Source organism: Tupaia chinensis, unplaced genomic scaffold (genome assembly GCF_000334495.1).
Source record: "Tupaia chinensis unplaced genomic scaffold, TupChi_1.0 Scaffold000063_1, whole genome shotgun sequence".
NCBI classification, from domain to species: Eukaryota; Metazoa; Chordata; class Mammalia; order Scandentia; family Tupaiidae; genus Tupaia; species Tupaia belangeri.
In genome coordinates, this window is record NW_006159521.1 from 3,203,543 (window position 1) to 3,210,017 (window position 6,475).

At 46.3% G+C, this 6,475-nt stretch overlaps 1 protein-coding gene across 1 annotated transcript in view; it reads right to left on the bottom strand.

Moving 5' to 3' along the window:
• The window catches only part of TLN2 (talin 2), a gene marked incomplete in the record, with an annotated part of 559,462 nt that overhangs the window by 340,863 nt on the left and 212,124 nt on the right, over nt 1-6,475 (bottom strand).

The window sequence follows — 6,475 nt, forward strand, 5'->3', positions numbered from 1 at the left end:
CACATGTATGTGCATGTGCACACACACACACACAAACCTGTCCACAGATTCTCTTCTTACCATGCTAACACGCACACACGCCCCCTTTTGGGGAGGACTGACTTTGGCCAACGGTTCTCTAACCAAAGGTGATTTTGCCCCCAAGGGAACAATTGGCAATTGTCTGGTGACATTTTTGGCAGCCACAACCGGAGGTGTTACTGGCAGCTGATGGATAGAGACCAAGGATGTCCCTAAATATTCTTCAATGCACAGGACAGTCTCACACAACAAAGATCTATCTGGCCTAAATGTCATAGGCAAAAGTCAGGAAGCCCTAGCTTAAGCAACTAAAATTAAGGGCAAGTAAATATTCAGACTTGTTCCAAGAGGGAAGAAGGAATGCTGGGACAGGCAGGGGGAGACAGAAAGCAATTGAGAGACAGAAAGAAAGAGCATTGCCTTTGCAAATCCTTTCTATATTTCCACCCATATTTTTTAACCACATGTGGTGTTTGCTGCCATGCCCTCTGGTGTCGCTTCTATTTTGTCCAATAACACAGAGGGGCCAGACACTTGAGAGGCTACAACTGCCAAGACAAATATTTGCTTTTTTCCAACGGCCATGTTTACCCAAGATTACTCTGCTCTTGGTGAACTGGAAACCAACTGGTTGTTGACACATTTGGAGCAGAGCCAAATAACAGCCTAGCACCCTTTTTCACGGGCTGCGGAGGGGGGATGTGGTCCAAAAAGGCCAATGTCTAAACACCACCTAAGCTTTTAGATGGGGCCACTTTGAAATGACTTGGAAACACATTCATATCAATTCTATGAACATTTTCAATGGAATGAACAATCTTAAGAAGAGGAAGGCACAGCACACCAGCCTATTGGCATCCGAAGCAACAGGGAAAGTAGAAGAGAAGAATGAGAGAACAATTATTACCAAAGAATTTAACAGAGCTTTGACCTGAAGAAAACAGAAAGGGAAAACTCACACATATTATTACTCCATCAACTGTAATTTTAAAGTAGGGCAGATTGGTATAACTTGATTATTAACCTTGAAATACAGCCTATAAGTGACCGCCACCATGGCCAATAATAGCACCTACTTGGAATTGGACTGTTAGCACTCATAGAAGCGGTGTTTACAAAATAAAATTCAGCTGTGCCTACCCTACATGATCTTGAAATCTCTCAGGTACCACCAAACTTCTGTTCTTCACGGTCACCCTCTTACCATAAAAAGCCAACGACCACAACTGCATTTTCTACCACCCCATCCACCTGCTTATATGAGAAGCAAAGAGAGATTTCTGAAGACCACAGCAACCTCACACGTTGGGTTTGCAATACCATCCCTTCAAGAAGTCTGGGTCCCAGAGCGTGCCTAAGAAGATAAGGTTAATGCCCTGGCAACCACAGGTACCACCTGCTGGAGCCAATGCCTGCCTCCTGGCGAGGACCTTCTCCACCTCCCAGCTTCTTCTAAAGAACAAGTGAAGTGCTGGAGCCAGAAGTTCAGGCCCAAGATGACTGCCACGTGTGTCCATGACTTTGGGGTACAGATGAACATCAGAGGGGACTTTTCGAACCTCCCGTGAGAGCAAACACCCAGCTTCTGGCCTGTAGGAATTGAATGGTGACTCCCAAAAGAGACATGCCCATCATCTTAATTCCCGGAACCTTTGAATGTGACTTTATTTGAAAAAAGGGTCCTTGCAAATATAATTAAGGCTACTAAGATGATTAAGGTAACTGCTTTCTTCTTAAAGGGACTTTGCAAATATAATTAAGGATACTGAGATGACTAAGATAACTACCTACCTCTTAAAGTCAGTTTGATTTAATCATTCCCCACTATTTCTTTAAATTGCTACCTCTTATGTATAAGCCTCCTCAATGTAATTGTTTAAGGTTGCATTTAAAAAGAGATTGCCATTTTTGGCATGCTTCCTGATGAAAATGAAGCAGAGAGAGCTTGAAAAGTTTGCCCTAGGTCATTCAGTGGTCAGTGAAGACGCCACAACCACAACCCAGAGCCAAGGACTTGAAGCCCATGTCTTCAGCTCCAGCATGAACTCTACTCTGCTTCACCCCTGGCCTGGAGGTTTGTCCCTCCTTTCCCCTCTCCACCCCCCAGCCTGCCCTCTTCCACTGCCTAGCCCTGCCAGTCCCAGCTCCCGGGCAAGGGCCAAGTTTCTTGGCCAGCACACCCCCTGCCCAGCCCTGTTTCCCTTCACTCCCACATTTTATGAACTTTAAACAATAATTAGGCATATAAAAATGCTAAAGTCCTGGATCATGGACTCAGAGAATTCAATGGGGGACAGGAACATTTAAGCCAACGATTACAATGTAAGAAGTACAGGAGACAGGGAAGAAGGAATTCCAGAGGTTTAGAACCAAAGGCATCATCCTCAGCTACAAACTGACTCTTGCTCCTGCTTGCCAGGCCAACCTAACCATCTGTCCTAAACCCACACGCTCACATCTAGGCCAAGTCCTGTCATCCTTCTCAGGAGCTCTGCTGCCTCAGGGAAGGCACTATCTGCAACCCCCTCTATTCAAATCCACCCTCTGCCACAATTCCCGATGTCTCTAAGGCACAGGAAGGTTTGTGAACCATTTTGGTCAGTGATTCTTTTGCTCAGACAATGGGCTTCAAACATCTTTGAAAATGTTCACTCCCTTGAACTGGTAATCACAACGTGGGAGATTTAACATCAGGAAATAATCTAGCTGCAGAAATGCTTTCATACACTTGTAAAAAGAAGATAAACACTTACTCTTTATGCTAATAAGGGCTTGGAAACAATCTAATAATCCAAAAGAAAGGACTGGTTAACCATGTTTTATAATAATCTCGGTTGGAGATTACTTGACCAAATACTATAGAAATACTCAAGAAAATGCTTACTTTATAAAAAAAGGGAGAAAACAGATAGCTAAATTATACTATGATAATAATAGCAATATTAACTTAGAAAATAAGTAAACCAACCAACTACATGGGGCCAGGGGTGAGGAGTAGGAAGGGAGGTAGAGGGGCCTCTGAAAAGAAGTTAGTCAAAAGACTAATTTATTTTCCTGAGTGGTGGAGGTGGGGCACACCATGATGGTTTATTTCTCTTTTATTTTTTTTTTTTAATTTTAATATATTTTCTACAATAAATAGGTATTACAATCAGAGTGGGAGAAAACTATTTTTAAAAAGGCTTTGGCTGGCCCCAGAGCACTATGCATTGGGAGCTGGACGCCACATGGCTGACCATGATCTGACTGCTGGCCCAGGGGCTGGCAAAACACACACAGTGCGTTGTTCAAGTGCCCCAAGTCCCGACAGGATGGAGAAATGGAGAAGGGATTGCAACATGATCACCCCTACTGGGAGATGCTTTCTCTCTCTCCTTCTCTCTCCTTTTCTCTGTCTCTGGAGAGTGCACACATTCTCTGGCAATAAAGAAAATGGAAAGGTAAACAAAAAAAAATTTAGCAGTCTCCTCCATAAAGTGAGGAGTCACAGCTTAAAACTGAATAATCCAGGGCCAGCTGGTGGTGTCTTGGTTACGGTGGCTGGATCCCACATGGACAATTTTGTGGTTCCAGTGCCTGACTCAGAGGCGCATGCTGGGCACGTGTGTGTACATGCCCAATATCCTGGGAGGAGAACAAAGAAGGGATTGTGGAGTAGCCAACAGCCCGGAGTGGGGGGAGGGGGTGATTTCTCACTTTCACCTCCCCACAGCACCGCACTCCAACGCCCCCCCTTACCCCGCACACCAGTGAGTGCACTCGCCCTGCAGTGAAAGTGAAAAAACAGGCGCCAGCAGATGGCGTGTGGTTACATCATCTGACCCCCCACATGGCCAACTGTGGTTTAAGTCCTGAACCAGGTGGCCTGAAAATCATGCCAAGCATGTGTGTGGGTGTGCCCAAGATCCCAGAAGGATCCCAGAGTGAAGGAGGAGGGATTATGGTATGGCCATTCCCCTGGGAGGTGATTTCTCACTTTCCCTCTCACTGTCTCTGTCTCTCTCTTTCTCTGGTGGGCACAAGTGCCCTATGGCAAAAGCCTCTTAAAAAGAAAAACAACCTCGGGAACCAGCAGTTAGCGTAATGGCTATGTCGCTGGACTCCCACGGAGTCGACCGTGGTTCGTGTCCCGGACCCGGTGGCTTAAAACTCACGCCGGGCGCGTGTGCATGCGTGCCCAAGATCCCGAGAGGAGAATGGAGGAGAAGGGATTGCAGCGTGACCATCCCCCTTCTCGTGTCTTGTCTCTATGTCTCTCTCTGTCTGTCTGGCGAGCGCACGCGCCCTACAGTGAAAATCTCTCAATAAAAGATTTCTCGTCAAAAAAAAAAAAACCTCTTTAAAAACAAACAAGGCTCCCGTGACTACTCACAGCCTCCAGGTATTTTTCAGATGTCACACAGGACCCCTCACAAGTACGCACTTACATCCTTCTCAGCTTAGACCCACTCCTCTAGGCCCACCCTACCTTAGTTGGCCAAAGTCACTGACTTCACATCCCTCATCTGCCTCCCACCCTGCACTTCAGTGTTCCACACTGCAGAGGTGTGCTTCCCTTCTCCTCGCCCCGGGATGTAGGCTGCAGGTCGGGTGTTCATCTGTTTCGAGGCACTCCTGGAATCTGGTGCCCAGCAGGCTCCAGCAGAGGGCAAATGCTCAGTGCTTGTCAAGAGAATGAAAGGCAAAGGAAAAGCACTGACGTCCGGCCCACACGCTGCCTCCTCCCTAACACGTCCCCAGCTACCAGCCTCTCCTGGCCCCTAGCCCCCAGCCAGAGGTTACCTATTCCCAGAGGACACAGCACACACCTAGTCTAACAGCACAGCTGCCGTGTGACATCTTAGTTTCTTCTTTACCACATTAGCAGCAGTCACATCTCACAAGCCATGAACACTCAGGTCTGAGAGCTTACGAGTGTTACTGCCTTTCCTCACAAGGACCTTGGGAGGCCTCATCAGCCCCACTTGACGGATGACAGAACTGAGGTTTAAGAGGGCAAGGAACACACGCCCAGGGCCAATACACAGCAGAGCTGTCTGATTCCAGAGCCCAGGCCTTGACAACCAATGCCCTGTCAGAGCTAAGGGCTAGATTCCACCTCATGCAGACTAGAAATCTCTGGAGGGAAGGAAATACATGTGACCACTTCTTGAAAGCTGACCAACGCTGCTGCACACACAGACATTCACATACGTGCTGATCTGAATCACAGGGCACGTCCTTAATGTGGGCCACACTAACTCAGAACGTGAGGTGACCCGAGCCCTACACAGCTGCAAGTTTAAAGGGTTCCTAGTAAAATAAGGGTAATCAAAATAGTTTCAAGTTCATTCAAATGAACACTTGACTATGTCAGGAATGTAAAGGTCCAACTGTTTCCAGAGAATGCCCCTTAAGCAATCCAGAGTACTTCATTATGAAGTGGTATGTTAATTGTTGCTCTTAAATATCCATTAGCACGGATCCCCTAAAATCCCTCTCTCTGGCCATAATGATCACGTTTCAAAAGTCTCTCTTAGGCAGATCATCTTAAAATGTATGACGTATAGACCTTAAATTTTCCCTCTAATGCTGTAAGTTTGGTGACTTTCTATGATCCTGAACTAATGAAATTTAAATGCGCCCAAACAAAATTGTACACACTTCTCAAAATGGTATTTATGAACCTTATTCACCCCTGGCAGTAGAGAGAGGCCACTGTCAAGGGAAAGATTTTGTCCCCTGAGTGTCAGCTGGGCCGGCACCCTGCATGGAGGCCCTGTGGTATTTAACACTTATTAACAGCTTGTCTGTGTTGGCTATGTGAATCTCTAGCAGGCAAACATGCACAAATTAGCACCTCAGACATGCACCTCCGTCCTCACTGGGGCTTATTACCCAGGCAATAATGGTATATTTGTAAGCATTTCTGAGCACACATGTGTCATTGGGGGCATGCATTATCCTACATAGCACAGGAAAATCAACTTGCCCAGGAAAACAACACAAAAATGGAATCCGCATGAAAACCTTGCAGATGCCCACCAATCCAGCAGTGGGCTGAGCATGACAGTCTGTACTGCTCACAGAAGGCCCTCTCTCCTTTCTCAGCCACTCTGCAGAGTGACATGGCCATTGCCACCAACATAAGAAACAGTCCCAGACATTCCAGGTGATTGGGAAAACCTTTCTGATGGTCATGAGTCATTTCTTGGCCCCACGAGGACACCAGAAATCTCCCTGCAATGTATAAATTTCATCAAGTCTACAGGAGTCATCCCCTGTGGGGAAAAGCCTACCGCACAGGACTCCGAAGGTCCAAGTTTGAATCACAGCACTGCCTTACACAGGCTCTGCGTCCTCATCTGTAAAATCGGACCTGGACATCATAAACGCCCAACATTGACACTATTAGGACATGCAATAACTTTAAAACTCAAAACAACACTTAACAATAGTAAAATATATATATATA